This window comes from Lathyrus oleraceus, chromosome 3 (genome assembly GCF_024323335.1).
Source record: "Lathyrus oleraceus cultivar Zhongwan6 chromosome 3, CAAS_Psat_ZW6_1.0, whole genome shotgun sequence".
Classification (NCBI taxonomy): Eukaryota; Viridiplantae; Streptophyta; class Magnoliopsida; order Fabales; family Fabaceae; genus Lathyrus; species Lathyrus oleraceus.
The window spans coordinates 512603592-512618361 of record NC_066581.1 but is presented as its reverse complement, the minus strand read 5'-3'; the positions used below and the strand labels follow the sequence as shown (position 1 = coordinate 512618361).

Here is a 14770-nt window from a genome sequence, read left to right as displayed (position 1 = left end):
TAACAGAATCAATTGAAATGAATAAAAAGTTGTTAGTTATTATCTAAATGACATCAAGATTGCGATTTTCCTCTTTCTTTCAGCATGCATGGCTTCTTGAGTGTTTTTGATGAGACGAAACAGTTCTAATCGCATCTCACCAAGCTAAATAATTTCATCCATTAACCGTAAGCGTGTTTTCTACAGTGGTGAGGGAGTAGGATGAGGTGACGATAGTGTGATCATGTGAGGAATCTCATCATCTAAGAACTCTATCTTTTGTTTCTTAATCAGCATTAAAATAGATGAAGAATAACTCACAATTTCCATTGTTTGCGTCATCTTCGATCAACCGAATCACTAGGGTTGAGGCATGACTCCACACTTCAAACTAAGCCTGACCCAGGAACCAGTTGTCACCCAACATTTTCACCCTCTGCCCATTTCCAATGTTCCTGCAGGCTCTCGAGTCAATGACACTCATCCACTCGTAGTTGGGTTGAGGAACGGATGGTGCTTCCAATAGGGTAGACCGCAGGCTGCTTCTGTTCTTGAACACTCTAGCAGCTTGTTGAGCATGATCAAAGGCGTCCCTGCATCACTTTCTAAATCTCATGGAACCGATCACAGCAAACCAAACTTCCTACCATTTCCTTTTTGTTTCATCATACTCATGAACATAGCATGACACGGCAAAGGTGTGGCACCTGCAAAAACTATGACGGTCAAGTTATGAATTCAAAATAATATTGTATATAAAAGAACATAGTATCTTAGATATTCTCCCGCAGATCATGACAAGTTTACAATTGCATACTCAAATATTGAGAAAGATTATCCATAAAACCATATTAAGTCAACCGTGCAATTTTTCTTATAGATTGCAGAAGGAGATGGATAATTTTAAATGAACTGTAGCAATGTTGTATCGAGTAAAGCTGAGACAATGACAAATCCTGCAACCACATTTGAAGGAAAACCACTTCAGCAAATTAGTACAAATCAGAAAATATGCCGGATAACTTTTTACCCCCATATTGTAACCACATTGAAGTAATAATAAAAAGACTTTGGTAGTCATAGTTGGAAATTACTGGGATCTGAAGTGAATTATAAACAATATGCAATTTTTCAAGTTGATGTACATCAATATCTATTAAAGACACAGTTACCACATATGGATAACAATGACCAGAACAATGTACTGGAAGTTTCAAGTTGTTGCATTTCCTTTCTGTTTCATCATACTCATGAGCATAGCATGACATACCAAAGGTGTGGTACCTGCAAAAACTCCGACGATCAAGTTAGTTATGAATTCAAAATAATTTTGGTAAATAAAAGAACATACTAATCACAAGCAGATCATAACAACTTCACAATTGCACAATCAAATAATAATAATTGAGAAAGATTGTCCATAAAACCATAACAAGGATATATTAAGTCAACCGTGCAATTTTTCTTATAGACGACACAAGAAGAAGATGGCTAATTTTAAATGAACTGTAGCCATGCTGTAACTTCATTGAAGAAAAACCACTAAAGCAAATTTGTACAAATCAGAAAATATGATTTGGAAGTCATACAAAACGGAATCATATTTCAGTAACTGCAAAAAATCTGTTTCCTACAATAAACGTTACGTTTTCAACACCGCCATCATGGCTAGTAACTAAACCAACAAGAATTCCAACAGGGCATTGGAGATTACTGGATCTGAAATGAGTTAAAAACAATTTGCAACTTTTCAAGTTGATGCGCATCAATATCTATTAAAGACACGGTTACTACATATGGATAATAATAACCCGGACAAGGCACTTAAAATCTCTATATTGAATGCAATTAACATATAGAATACGGACGCAGGACACGACAATGACACGTCGACACCAGTAATAATTTGAAAAAATGAATAAATTGAATGTAGATATGGGTCGGTGTCGGACACCAGACATGCCGTTGATAAGAGGTGTGGATGCTTCAGAGCAATTAACAAAATTCATAATGTTAGTATTATCCTTCACCATTAGATATTTGCATTCTATTTCTAGTTACTCCTGGAAAATGCAAACAAGTGTAGTTAATTGTTTTTTGTTAATAAAATAAACAAAGCTTAGGAGATTGAACTAAATTAGATTGTTATATTAGAATTTAGATTCACATCATTCATTGATTAATACAACAACTTCCAACAATTAAAATACAAACCCTATTCAAAATCAAACAATGGAAGAAATAATCTAAAGTCAAACTCATAATAATCAAACGATCATTCATGAAGGAATAATTGAAATAGAAACAATATCAAAACATCTACATTAGCATGTATGCATTCTATAGAACATAAACAGACACATGAAAGATACGTGCGGAACAAACAGTAAGTGCAACGAAATAATAGGTATTAACTCTATTATTTTAATATTCACCAAACTCTTCCAAGTTATCCTCCTACAAAATCCACAAAACATTAAGTGTTAAGAATATGTTATCAATCAATTAGTATTGATTGATATTCAATTAGTTATAACTATAATTGATATTATTTCCTATTGTATATTCCCTATTTGCATATAAATATACACCATGTGTGATCATATCAGACACACAGAGATACAATTACAATATGGTTCATCGACGATTACTCACGATGCACTTGGTTATTTCTAATGAAAAATCGTTCAGATGTTTTCCGTATATTCCAAGAGTTTTATGCTGAAATTAAAAACTAATTTAATACCACCATTAAAATTTTACGCACAGATAATGCTCGTGAATATATGTCATCCCAGTTTCAATCTTTTTTAACATTACAGGGAATTATTCACCAATCACCGTGTGCTCATACACCACAACAGAACGGTGTTGCTGAACGGAAGAATCGTCATTTAGTTGAAACTGCACGGACTCTTCTTCTTCACCACAATGTACCCTCTCTTTTTTGGGGTGATGCTCTCCTCACCGCATGTCACCTTATCAACCGAATGCCTTCCTCGGTCCTTCAAGATCAGATTCCATACTCTATCTTGAATCCGGAACACGATCTCTACCCCATTCCCCTTCGTGTGTTTGGTTGCACATGCTTTGTTCATGATCTTAATCCAGGTAAAGACAAACTTTCCGCTAAATCTCTCAAATGTATTTTTCTAGGCTACTCACGTATACAAAAGGGATATCGTTGTTTTTGTCCTCAACTTCAACGGTACGTTGTCTCTTCCGATGTAACATTTTTTGAAGGTTCTCCTTTTTTCTCTGCCTCTTCGTCCTCCCAGGAGATTTGTAATTTAGAAGATCAAGATATCCCTTCTGTCTTCCCCACACCCATTAAACCTCCTTTGCAGGTATATCAGCGACGCACAACGCGTCCATCGGCAGTTAGAGATGATATTGATCCACCAGCACCATCTCCTACTCCAATTGTTCCTCCAGCTACATCACCTGAACTTGACCTTCCAATAGCATTACGAAAAGGTATTCGATCTCATAATCCAAATCCTAAATATGTATGTGCTTTAAATTATGACCGTCTATCTACTTCCTATGTTTCTTTTGTGTCTGCTTGGGATTTTGTGTCTATTCCTAAGTCTACAGGTGAAGCTATGGCTGATCCCAATTGGTGTCAGGCAATGGTGGAAGAAATGACTGCATTGCATTCAAATAACACTTGGGACATTGTTCTTTTACCTCCAGACAAAACTACAGTGGGTTGTCGATGGGTTTATACAGTGAAAATTGGACCAGATGGTCAGATTGATCGTTTTAAAGCTCGTTTGATAGCCAAGGGATACACACAAATATTTGGCCTTGATTATGGTGACACCTTTTCTCCAGTGGCCAAGATTAGTTCAGTCCGTCTCTTCCTTGCATTGGCTGCTATTAATCATTGGTCGCTTCATCAGTTGGATATTAAAAATGCATTCTTACACGGAGAATTGGAGGAGGAAGTGTATATGGATCAACCTCCAGGTTTTACTATTCCTGGTAATTCAAGATTTGTTTGTCGGCTCAATCGATCTCTTTATGGGCTAAAACAATCTCCACGTGCTTGGTTTGGTCGCTTCAGCTCTGCCTTGATACAGTTTGGTATGACTAGATGTGAAGCAGATTATTCTGTTTTCTTCCTTCACTCTTCCAACGGACAACACATCTTTCTTGTGGTTTATGTTGATGACATTGTTATCACTGGAGACGATACAGTTGGTATTCAGCGACTCAAAACTCATCTTTTCAAAAACTTTCAGACAAAAGATTTGGGTCCACTCAGATACTTTTTAGGTATTGAGGTTGCACAGTCCTCATCAGGCATTGCAATTAACCAACGTAAGTATGCATTAGACATCCTAACTGAAACTGGTATGCTTGACTGTCGTCCGATTGATACTCCTATGGATCCCAATGTCAAGCTTCTTCCGGGTCAGGGGGAATTGTTGAAAGACCCAGGAAGATATCGACGTCTAGTGGGTAGACTCAATTATCTTACCGTCACCAGACCGGATATTACTTTTGCAGTGAGTATTGTGAGTCAATTCCTTAATGCTCCTTGTGATACTCATTGGAATGCCGTTATTCAGATTCTCAGATATATAAAGAATGCACCAGGAAAAGGCTTATTATATGAAGATAAGGGTGATGCTAAAATCACTTGTTACTCAGATGCAGATTGGGCAGGATCACCGTCGGATAGGAGATCCACTTCTGGATATTGTGTTCTTATTGGAGGAAATATGATCTCATGGAGAAGCAAGAAACAAAACACAGTTGCATTATCTAGTGCTGAAGCTGAATATCGGGTTATGGCAGCAGCCTCAAAAGAACTTGCTTGGCTTAAGAATTTGCTCTCAGAACTTAAGCTCGGTGACCTTCAGAACACAAAACTCATATGCGACAATCAAGCGGCACTCCACATTGCGTCCAATCCGGTTTTCCATGAACGGACCAAGCACATAGAAATAGATTGTCACTATGTAAGAGACAAGGTACTGTCGGGAGAAATAACCACGGAATTTGTAAAATCTGAAGATCAATTGGCTGATATGTTTACCAAGTCTCTCAAGGGTTCTCGAGTGAATTATATTTGTAACAAGCTCGGATCATACAATATATACGATCCGGCTTGAGGGGGAGTGTTAAGAATATGTTATCAATCAATTAGTATTGATTGATATTCAATTAGTCATAACTGTAATTGATATTATTTCCTATTGTATATTCCCTATTTGCATATAAATATACACCATGTGTGATCATATCAGACACACAGAGATACAATTACAATAGTAAGCATTGAAAAGTAAATAAACTCACTACAAGAAAGCCAACAAAAAGTCCTTAAGACGAGTGAAATGTTCAAATCAAAAAAAGGCTTCACATTTTTAGAAAAATTGTACATATTAATTCAAAAAATAAAATAAACGAATGAACCTAAATAATATATTTGTGCATCATCTAAAGAGGTTCAACATGAAACATTGTAAGCCCAGCTTAGAGAGGAAGTCTACTAAATAGATAAAAGATATTATTATTCTTGATCATGTTGTTATAAAACAGTTACGTTAAATAAAAAGGAACAAAGATATTCTACCAAATAAAATGGAAACTACCTAAAGAAAAAAAGTTACTTAACAATGTTGTATTTCATGCTGGTACAACATGACAACAAAGTAGTACGTAATTATTTAAGATGTTGCATTACTTAGAAAATAAAATTATCTTTTATTGCCAATTATTTACTTTTTTTTTCACAACTTTTTATTTATTTTATAATATATAAAAATATAAGCATTCATCATGAGGAAAAAGAAGCAACCTATACTTACATTTTGATATTGCTGTTGCTGATTTTGCATCGAATCCAATAATAAGAGTAAGCATGGGAACAAATATGCCACCTCCACCAACACCTCCCACAGTTCCAAATGATGATCCTAGAAATCCAATTATGGTACCAACTATTATTCTCTACCCAAATTTCATCACCTGCATGCACCACAAAGATTATCAATTCAGTATATATCCACATGCTTATATGTATATATATACACATAACCCTAAAAAATAATCTCATACACATGTGAAATTTTTATGAAGTATTTGTGAATATTGAACACTCTTACTGGCCAAGTGTGTTTATAAAATACTTTAGCATGGTGATTAGCATCAACTCCTTTGGTTTCATTACTTGAAGTTGAAGCTGGTGTTGTTTTTTGGTCGGTGTGTTGCTGAGAAGAAGTAACATAAGCTGAAAGAAGAAGAAAAGAAATTATCAGAACCCTAGATCTTCCTGGAATTAACCATTTCATGACCCTTTTTTTTTATCCATGCACAACCATCATCATGTTGTAGATATAGTTCCTGCTGTAGCTGATCTAGATCGTTAGATGAAGAGTAGTTTTCTATAGTTTTCTATAAACGAATGAGCACAAACAAATCAAACCAAATCAAAAGAGGCAAACAGAAGAACATCATCTTTGATGACCTCAAGATTGTTTTTGATCTATTTATGAAATATTCATAGCAAGGGTCTGGTACCTACAATGTCTCCGACGATCATGTTAATAATGGATTCAAAATAATGTTGGGAAATAAAACAAAACCATCAAATAGTTCATCAATCTATAACAAATAAAGATAGCAATGAGTTAACACGCACTTGGTCAAGCATCCTTATCCCCAAAGCAGCTTTAGTACAGTGATGACATGTCACATAAAAGTGAGCAAATCATGAAACCTTGGTAGGACTAACCACTCTCTGTCAAGAAAAATCTAATACGGTTTGGTGTTGGGACTCCAGAATTACATTTCAAAATGAAAACAATACCACTGACATCAGTATAATAAAAGAAAGTGTCAGAAATAGCTCAAAATAAACTGCAGAACTCAACCACTCACTGTATTCGGAAAGTAGCATTTCGCCACAATATTTGTGCAGTATTTATAACAAAACAATCACCTTGTGTATATATATATAGTAAAAACAAAATGAAAAGAGGCAAACACAAGAACATTACCTCATAAGGACCTCAAGATTGATTTTAATCTATTCATGACACGTGCATAGCAAGGTTGTGGTACCTGCCTGCAAAGACTATGACAATATAGTAAGACTTGTGACATAAACAGACACTAAGAGTAACATTTTAGAGTAAAGAAATTAGCAAGACATGATGGAATTATAAGCATAAAAGAGTGACACTAACCTTTATGGCAAGTCTGTGTAAAAGGAAAAAGAACAACATACTAAATATCTTTCTATTTCAAGTTACTTTGTATGAATGCATTGTATAGGACTTAAACTGCAACCTGATTATCATATGTAAGAAATGAGTGGGACAAATAATTTGATTGTTAGATCACACAGTAAGTGCAAAAACACAGATACATTACCTAAAGAAGGAGTTTCATCCTACTCATCATGACACAAGCATAGATTCAAAATAACATTAAAATCAATTTGAAATGAATAAAAAGTTGTTAGTTACTATCTAAATGACATCAAGATTGCGATTTTCCTCGTTCTTTCAGCATCGATGGCTTCTTGGGTGTTGTTAATGAGACGAAACAGTTCTAACCGCATCTCACCAAGCTCAATAATTTCATTCATTAACGGTAAGCGTGTTTTCTGCAGTGGTGAAGGAGTATGATGGGGTGACGATAGTGTGATCATATGAGGAATCTCATCATCTAAGAACTCTATCTTTTTTTTCTTAATCAGCATTAAAATAGATGAAGAATAACTCACAATTTCCATTGTTTGCGTCATCTTCGATTAACCGAATCACTAGGGTTGAGGAAGAACTCCACAGTTCAAACTCAACCTGACCCAGGAACCAGTTGTCACCCAACATTTTCACCCTTTGCCCATTTCCAATGTTCCAGCAGGCCCTCGAGTCAATGACACTCATCCACTCGTAGTTGGGTTGAAGAACGGATGGTGCTTCCAATAGGGTAGACCGCAGGCTGCTTCTGTTCTTGAACACTCTAGCAGCTTGTTGAGCATGATCAAAGGCGTCCCTGCATCACTTTCTAAATCTCATGGAATCGATCACAGCAAACCAAACTTCCTACCATTTCCTTTCTGTTTAATCATACTCATGAACATAGCATGACACGGCAAAGGTGTGGTACCTGCAAAAACTCTGACGGTCAAGTGATGAATTCAAAATAATATTGTAAATAAAAGAACATAGTATCTTAGATATTCTCCCGCAGATCATGACAAGTTTACAATTGCATATTCAAATATTGAGAAAGATTATCCATAAAACCATAACAAGGGTATATTAAGTCAACCGTGCAATTTTTTTTATAGATTGCAGAAGGAGATGGATAATTTTAAATGAACTGTAGCAATGTTGTATCGAGTAAAGCTGAGACAATGACAAATCCCTGCAACCACATTTGAAGGAAGACCACTTCACCAAATTAGTACAAATCAGAAAATATGCAGGATAACTTTCTACCTACATATTGTAACCACATTGAAGTAATAATAAAAAGATTTTGGTAGTCATAGTTGCAAATTACTGGGATCTGAAATGAATTATAAACAATATGCAATTTTTCAAGTTGATGTACATCAATATATATTAAAGACACAGTTACCACATATGGATAACAATGACCAGAACAAGGCACTGGAAATTTCATATTATAGATTTCAAACTTTTCTTTACGCACTAATTAATAAATTAACCTATACAATACGGACATGGGACACGACAGTGACACGTCAACACCAATAATAATTTGAAAAAATTAATCAATTGAATGTGGATGTGTCAGTGTCAGGAACCAACACATGCCTGACATTGGACACACCTTTGATCGGAGGTGTAGGTACTACAAATCAATTAACAAATTTATGTGATATAATCTAAAGAAATGCATGAACCTCTATATGAAAAATAGCTGGGATGCAGACCGAATTATACTTCCAAATCAAAGGCTCCCTGCATCACTTTCTATTCTCATGGAACCGGTCACCAATTACTATAAATTCAGGAAAAATAAACTGAACAAGTGAACTAAGGCAGCCAAACTTAATATGGAAGAAATATTGAATTTAAACAAAGAATAAGTTCATTTAATCATTGCATAGTTCAAAAAAGACCTGAATAATATCTGAGAAAATGTTCAAGTCAAGAAAAGGCTTCACGACTTTATATGACTTGTACATTAATAAATGAAATCAACGAATGAACCTGAATAATTTGTTGAGCACAAACAAATCAAACCAAATTAAAAGAGGCAAACAGAAGAACATTACCTCTAAGGACCTCAAGACTGACATGGTCATAGCAAAGGTGTGGTACCTACAAAGTATCGGATGATCAAGTTAGTTATGGATTCAAAATAATCTTTAGCTAGTGATGTTGGTTTGATCACACTCTTGGGGTTGAGAACCTTCCTAAGTTTGATCACGACCTTCAAAGATGTACCAATTGTATGCCCTGCAGCATCAACACCTTCATTTGTAACCTCAACTGCTCGCTCTCCCTATCAAATATGACCAAAAGAAACAGTGAAATCAAAACACAATACAACCCTTATCAGTATATTATAAAAAAGAAAGTGCGAGAAACTGCTCAATATTTCTTATGGATTTGTGCAGTATTTACTACTTGTAACAAAACAATCACTTTGCATTTATTGTAAAAATCAAATGAAAAAAAGCAATAGAAGAACATTACCTGTGATGACCTCAAGACTCATTTTGATCTATTCATGACAAGAGCGTACATACCGTCCTACAAAGATTCGGACGAACAAGTTAGTTATCACTTCAAAATAATTTTGGGAAATAAAAAGAGTAACATTTTAGAGTAAACAAAAAGACGAAATTATAACAACACATGACGTTATAAGCATAAAAGAGTGACATTGACCTTTATGGGAAGTCTTTGAAGAAGGAAAAAGAACAACATACAGATAGAAAGTCCTACCGAACCAAACATAGTATTTTTAGGTACCTTTGGATGATACCAACAAATTTACTTTTTATGAATGAATTATCTATATAAATTATAGTTTTTTTTTTTTACAAATTTAGTTTACGAGACAACTTGCAAAGTAGAATTCATAAGAAAAAATTGTTATGTTATAAACATTGTTGTGCAATCTCTTAGTAAAAAACTTTATTATACATGCACTTTTTATCATAACAAATAGAGGCAACAGGATTCAAAATCCATAATTTAGTGGACATAGGTAGATAGCACAAAGAAATCACGTAGACGAAAACAAATTCACTGATTTTGTGAACAAATATTTGTAGTATTATACTAATACAAATTACAAAAGAGAAGTAGTTAAAAGCAACAAAAATTCATATGATGAGCCTCATCATATTTTAAGAAAAAACTAGCGTGGATAGAAATTAAATAAAGTAAAGCGTAGGCAGAAATTAAATAAAGTAAAGCGTAGAAAGAAATTAAATAAAGTAAAGCGAGATAGAAATTAAATAAAATAAAGCAAGACAAGTAAAATAAATAAAAGCGATAAAATAAAAAGTGACTCAACTCAATCTCACTAAAGTGAGATAACCCCCCGATGTGACGGATTACCCCCTGGTTGAGGGCTGATGAGTCATGGCTTCTCCTATAGCGCCCGCCATGTGCAACGCCATGTGTATAATATTTGCCGAAAAAACCTCATTTTTGGTTTTTTTGCTTCGTTTCTTCTAAAAGGATCCCGAAAGAGCTAAATATCTGAAAACAACATAAAAGAGAGCATAATACAAACAAAATGATAATAAAGTCCTAATAAACATGTGAAATCCGAGTGAAAAATACGGTGTGATTCAGTGTGATCAAATTCTCCCACACTTAAATCTTTGTTTGTCCTCAAGCAAAATTCTTTATAGTTTATGCAAGAAAAACAGTATCAACTAGAGTTAATTCAAGGCAAAAAGACTTATGGTGGGGTAATGCGATCGTAGGCTTCTTTTCGTTTTCTTCAAGTCCTTTTCATTCAGGTGCAATCACATTAAACCCGTTATCCGTACATACTCATAGTAAAGTGACCGGTTAGTGATTATGATTTTAAGCATGGGGCTCTGGTACATAAGTTGGTGTAACCCCTTTATTTAACCCAATTTGCAGTTGTGGGGGATTGAATCGTAATCCACCCTACCAAGTTCAGCACCAGATACCTCTGAACCAACCAACAATAGGCATATTCTTATATATATATATATATAATTTTTTTATTTTTCTTCTGCATGTTTCGCATATGTCTTTATTTACTGGGTTAAATGACCGTGTGAGAGTCACCTAGCCTGAATTTTCATATGACTTGAGAACAAAGCAGGAATTTTTTTTGTGATCATTCACTTATTTTCATCGGTCCCCTACGTAGAGCATGCTTAAACCAGAGCTGACTGCAAGGATAAACTACTTAAGGACTTATTTGGAACAAAAATTGGGGTCACAACATATGGGGTATCGGGATCGACTCTTATAATCATGAAGCCTACGGTGTTAAGACAATACCGATTTTTAGAAAAAGTTTTTCCAAATCTTTTACATCCTGTCATAAACCTGTCTTATGGCCTGAATATTCAAGATGCACTATTTTCTTTGCTCACAATTTTTTTGGTAAGGTTAAAGAAACGGGAGAAATACGAATACACTACACAGATGACTCGTCAAACACATGTTATTTTATTGAAATGAAAAGCAAACAACTAAAAATGCACAAAACATACTAAAAATAAAGAAAAGCAATAAAAAACGATAAAAATCTCCTCCCACACTTAAATCGAACATTGTCCCCATTGTTTCGATATGAGATAGGGTAGAAATAACCTGAAAGAGAGAGAGAAAGAGAGCCATGGGTGATCACCGGTACCGTCACCGTCACGAGCATTTACTTTAACAAATATTGTAGACTCGAAGACACGAGGAGGAATTGGGTGAAGGGGGAATAAGGAAACAACAAAATTAAGTGAGGGATATTGTTGTTAAGGACAGACGAGGGCATGAGGTTTATAAGGTAACATGTCATATTAGCATAATATCCCTCAGAACCAGAATGGAACATTACCGTAGAGAAGTAGGGTCCAAGCGGTTTCTACAAATCAATCCACATTACCCCACCATACTTAGGCCTTCTTTTCGTTTTCTTCAAGTCCTTTTCATTCAGGTGCAATCACATTAAGCCCGTTATCCGTACATACTCATAGTAAAGTGACCGGTTAGTGACTATGATCTTAAGCATGGGGCTCTGGTACATAAGTTGGTGTAACCCCTTTATTTAACCTAAATTGCAGTTGTGGGGGATTGGATCGTAATCCACCCTACCAAGTTCAGCACCAGATACCTCTGAACCAACTAACAATAGGCATATTCTTTTATATATATATATATATATATATATATATATATATTCTAAGCATAGGGCTCTGGTACATAAATTGGTGTAACCCTTTTATTTAACCCAATTTGCAGTTGTGGGGGATTGGATCGTAATCCACCCTACCAAGTTCAGCACCAGATACCTCTGAACCAACTAACAATAGGCATATTCTTATATATATATATATATTTTTTTTTTCTTCTGCATGTTTCGCATATGTCTTTAGTTTACTGGGTTAAATGACCGTGTGAGAGTCACCTAGCCCAAATTTTCATATGACTTAAGAACAAAGCAGAAATTTTTTTTTTGATCATTCACTTATTTTCATCGGTCCCCTACGTAGAGCATGCTTAAGCCGGAGCTGACTGCAAGGATAAACTACTTAAGGACTTATTTAGAACAAAAATTGGGACCACAACATATGGGGTATCGGGATCGACTCTTATAATCATGAAGCCTGCGGTGTTAAGACAATACCGATTTTTAGAAAAAAATTTCCCAAGTCTTTTACATCCCGTCATAAACCTGTCTTATAGCCTGAATATTCAAGATGCACTGTTTTCTTTGCTCACAAATTTTTTTTGGTAAGGTTAAAGAAATGGGAGAAATATGGATACACTACACAGATGACTCGTCAAACACATGTTATTTTATTAAAAGGAAAAGCGAACAACTAAAAACGCACAAAACATACTAAAAATAAAGAAAAGCAATAAAAAACGATAAAAATCTCCTCCCACACTTAAACCGAACATTGTCCCCAATGTTCCGATATGAGATAGGGTAGGAGTAACCTGAAAGAGAGAGAAAGAGAACCATGGGTGATCACTGGTACCGTCACCGTCACGGCATTTACTTTAACAAATATTGTAGACTCGAAGACACCTGGAGAAATTGGGTGAAGGGGGAATAAGGAAACAACAAAATTAAGTGAGGGATATTGTTGTTAAGGACAGGCGAGGGCATGAGGTTTATAAGGTAACATGCCATATTAGCATAATATCCCCCAGAACCAGAATGGAACATTACCATAGAGAAGTAGGGTCCAAGCGGTTTCTACAAGACGCATATTTTTACGTCCGGCTACCCCATTTTGTTAAGGTGTATGAGAGCAAGATGTTGTATCGAATAAAACTGAGACGATGATAAGTCCCTGCAACCACATTTAAAGGAAAACCACTTCAACAAATTTGTACAAATCAGAACATATTATAAACAATAAATTAACAACAATAATATGCAGGATGACTTTTTACCTAAAGTCCCAATAAAAAGATTTTGGTAGTCATAGTTGAAAGTTACTAGGATCTGAAATGAATTATAAACAATATGCAAATTTTCAAGTTGATGTACATCAATATCTATTAAAGACACATTTACAACATATGGATAACAATGACCAGAACAAGGCACTGGAAATTTCATATTATGGATTTCAAACTTTTTTATACAATACGAGCATGGGACACGAGAATGACACATCAACACCAGTATTAACTTAAAAAAAAAATAATTTGAATGTGGTAAGTCAGTGTCAGAAACAGAAACCAACACGTGTCTGACATTGGACACACCTTTGATTGGAGGTGTAGGTTCTACAGATTAATTATAAAATTTATGTGATTTAATCTAATGTAATGCATGAAACTCTATATGCAAAATAGCTGGGGTGCAGAACGAATTATGCTTCCAAATCAAAGGTTCCTTGCATCACTTTCTATATCTCATGGAAAAGGTCACAAATTACTATAAATTCAGAAAAAATAAACTGAACAAGTGAAGTAAGGCAGTCAGATTTAATATGGAAGAAATATTGAATTTAGACAAAGAACAAGTTCATTTAATCATTGCATAGTTAAAAAAGAAATCTGAATAATATCTGAAAAAATGTTCAAGTCAAGAAAAGGCTTCACGTTTTTATAAAACTTGTACATATTAATAAACAAATCAACGAATGAACCTGAATAATTTGTTGAGCACAAACAAATCAAACCAAATTAAAAGAGGCAAACATAAGAACATTACCTCTAAGGGCCTCAAGACTGACATGATCATAGCAAAGGTGTGGTACCTACAAAGTATCGGACGATCAAGTAAGTTATGGATTCAAAATAATCTTTAGCTAGTGATGTTGGTTTGATCACATTCTTGGGGTTGAGAACCTTCCTAAGTTGGAAATGACCTCCAAAGTTGTACCAATTGTATGCCCTGCAGCATCAACACCTTCATTTGTAACCTCAACTGCTGGCTCTCCCTATCAAATATGACAAAAAAAACAGTGAAATCAAAACACAATACAATCCTTACCCGAATAGTATAAAAAAAAAGTGTCACAAACAGTCCAATATTCATTATAGGTTTGTGCAGTATTTACTATTTGTAACAAAACAATCACTTAACATACATTCTTAAAACCAAATGAAAAGAGGCC

General features: G+C 35.0%; 2 long non-coding RNA genes across 2 annotated transcripts; both read right to left on the bottom strand.

The window, feature by feature from the left end:
* Positions 1 to 7071: 7071 nt before the first annotated feature.
* LOC127128520 (uncharacterized) lies at positions 7072 to 11076 on the bottom strand. The gene is made up of 4 exons (XR_007805938.1): positions 10504 to 11076; positions 9675 to 9731; positions 7724 to 9480; positions 7072 to 7603 (listed from the first exon to the last, which is right to left on the bottom strand). It is a non-coding gene; the product is annotated as an uncharacterized LOC127128520 (long non-coding RNA).
* A 2031-nt stretch (positions 11077 to 13107) lies between these two features.
* Positions 13108 to 14607, bottom strand: LOC127128517 (uncharacterized). Its single transcript, XR_007805935.1, has 4 exons — positions 14502 to 14607; positions 14365 to 14410; positions 13369 to 13492; positions 13108 to 13224 (listed from the first exon to the last, which is right to left on the bottom strand). It is a non-coding gene; the product is annotated as an uncharacterized LOC127128517 (long non-coding RNA).
* Positions 14608 to 14770: the final 163 nt, after the last annotated feature.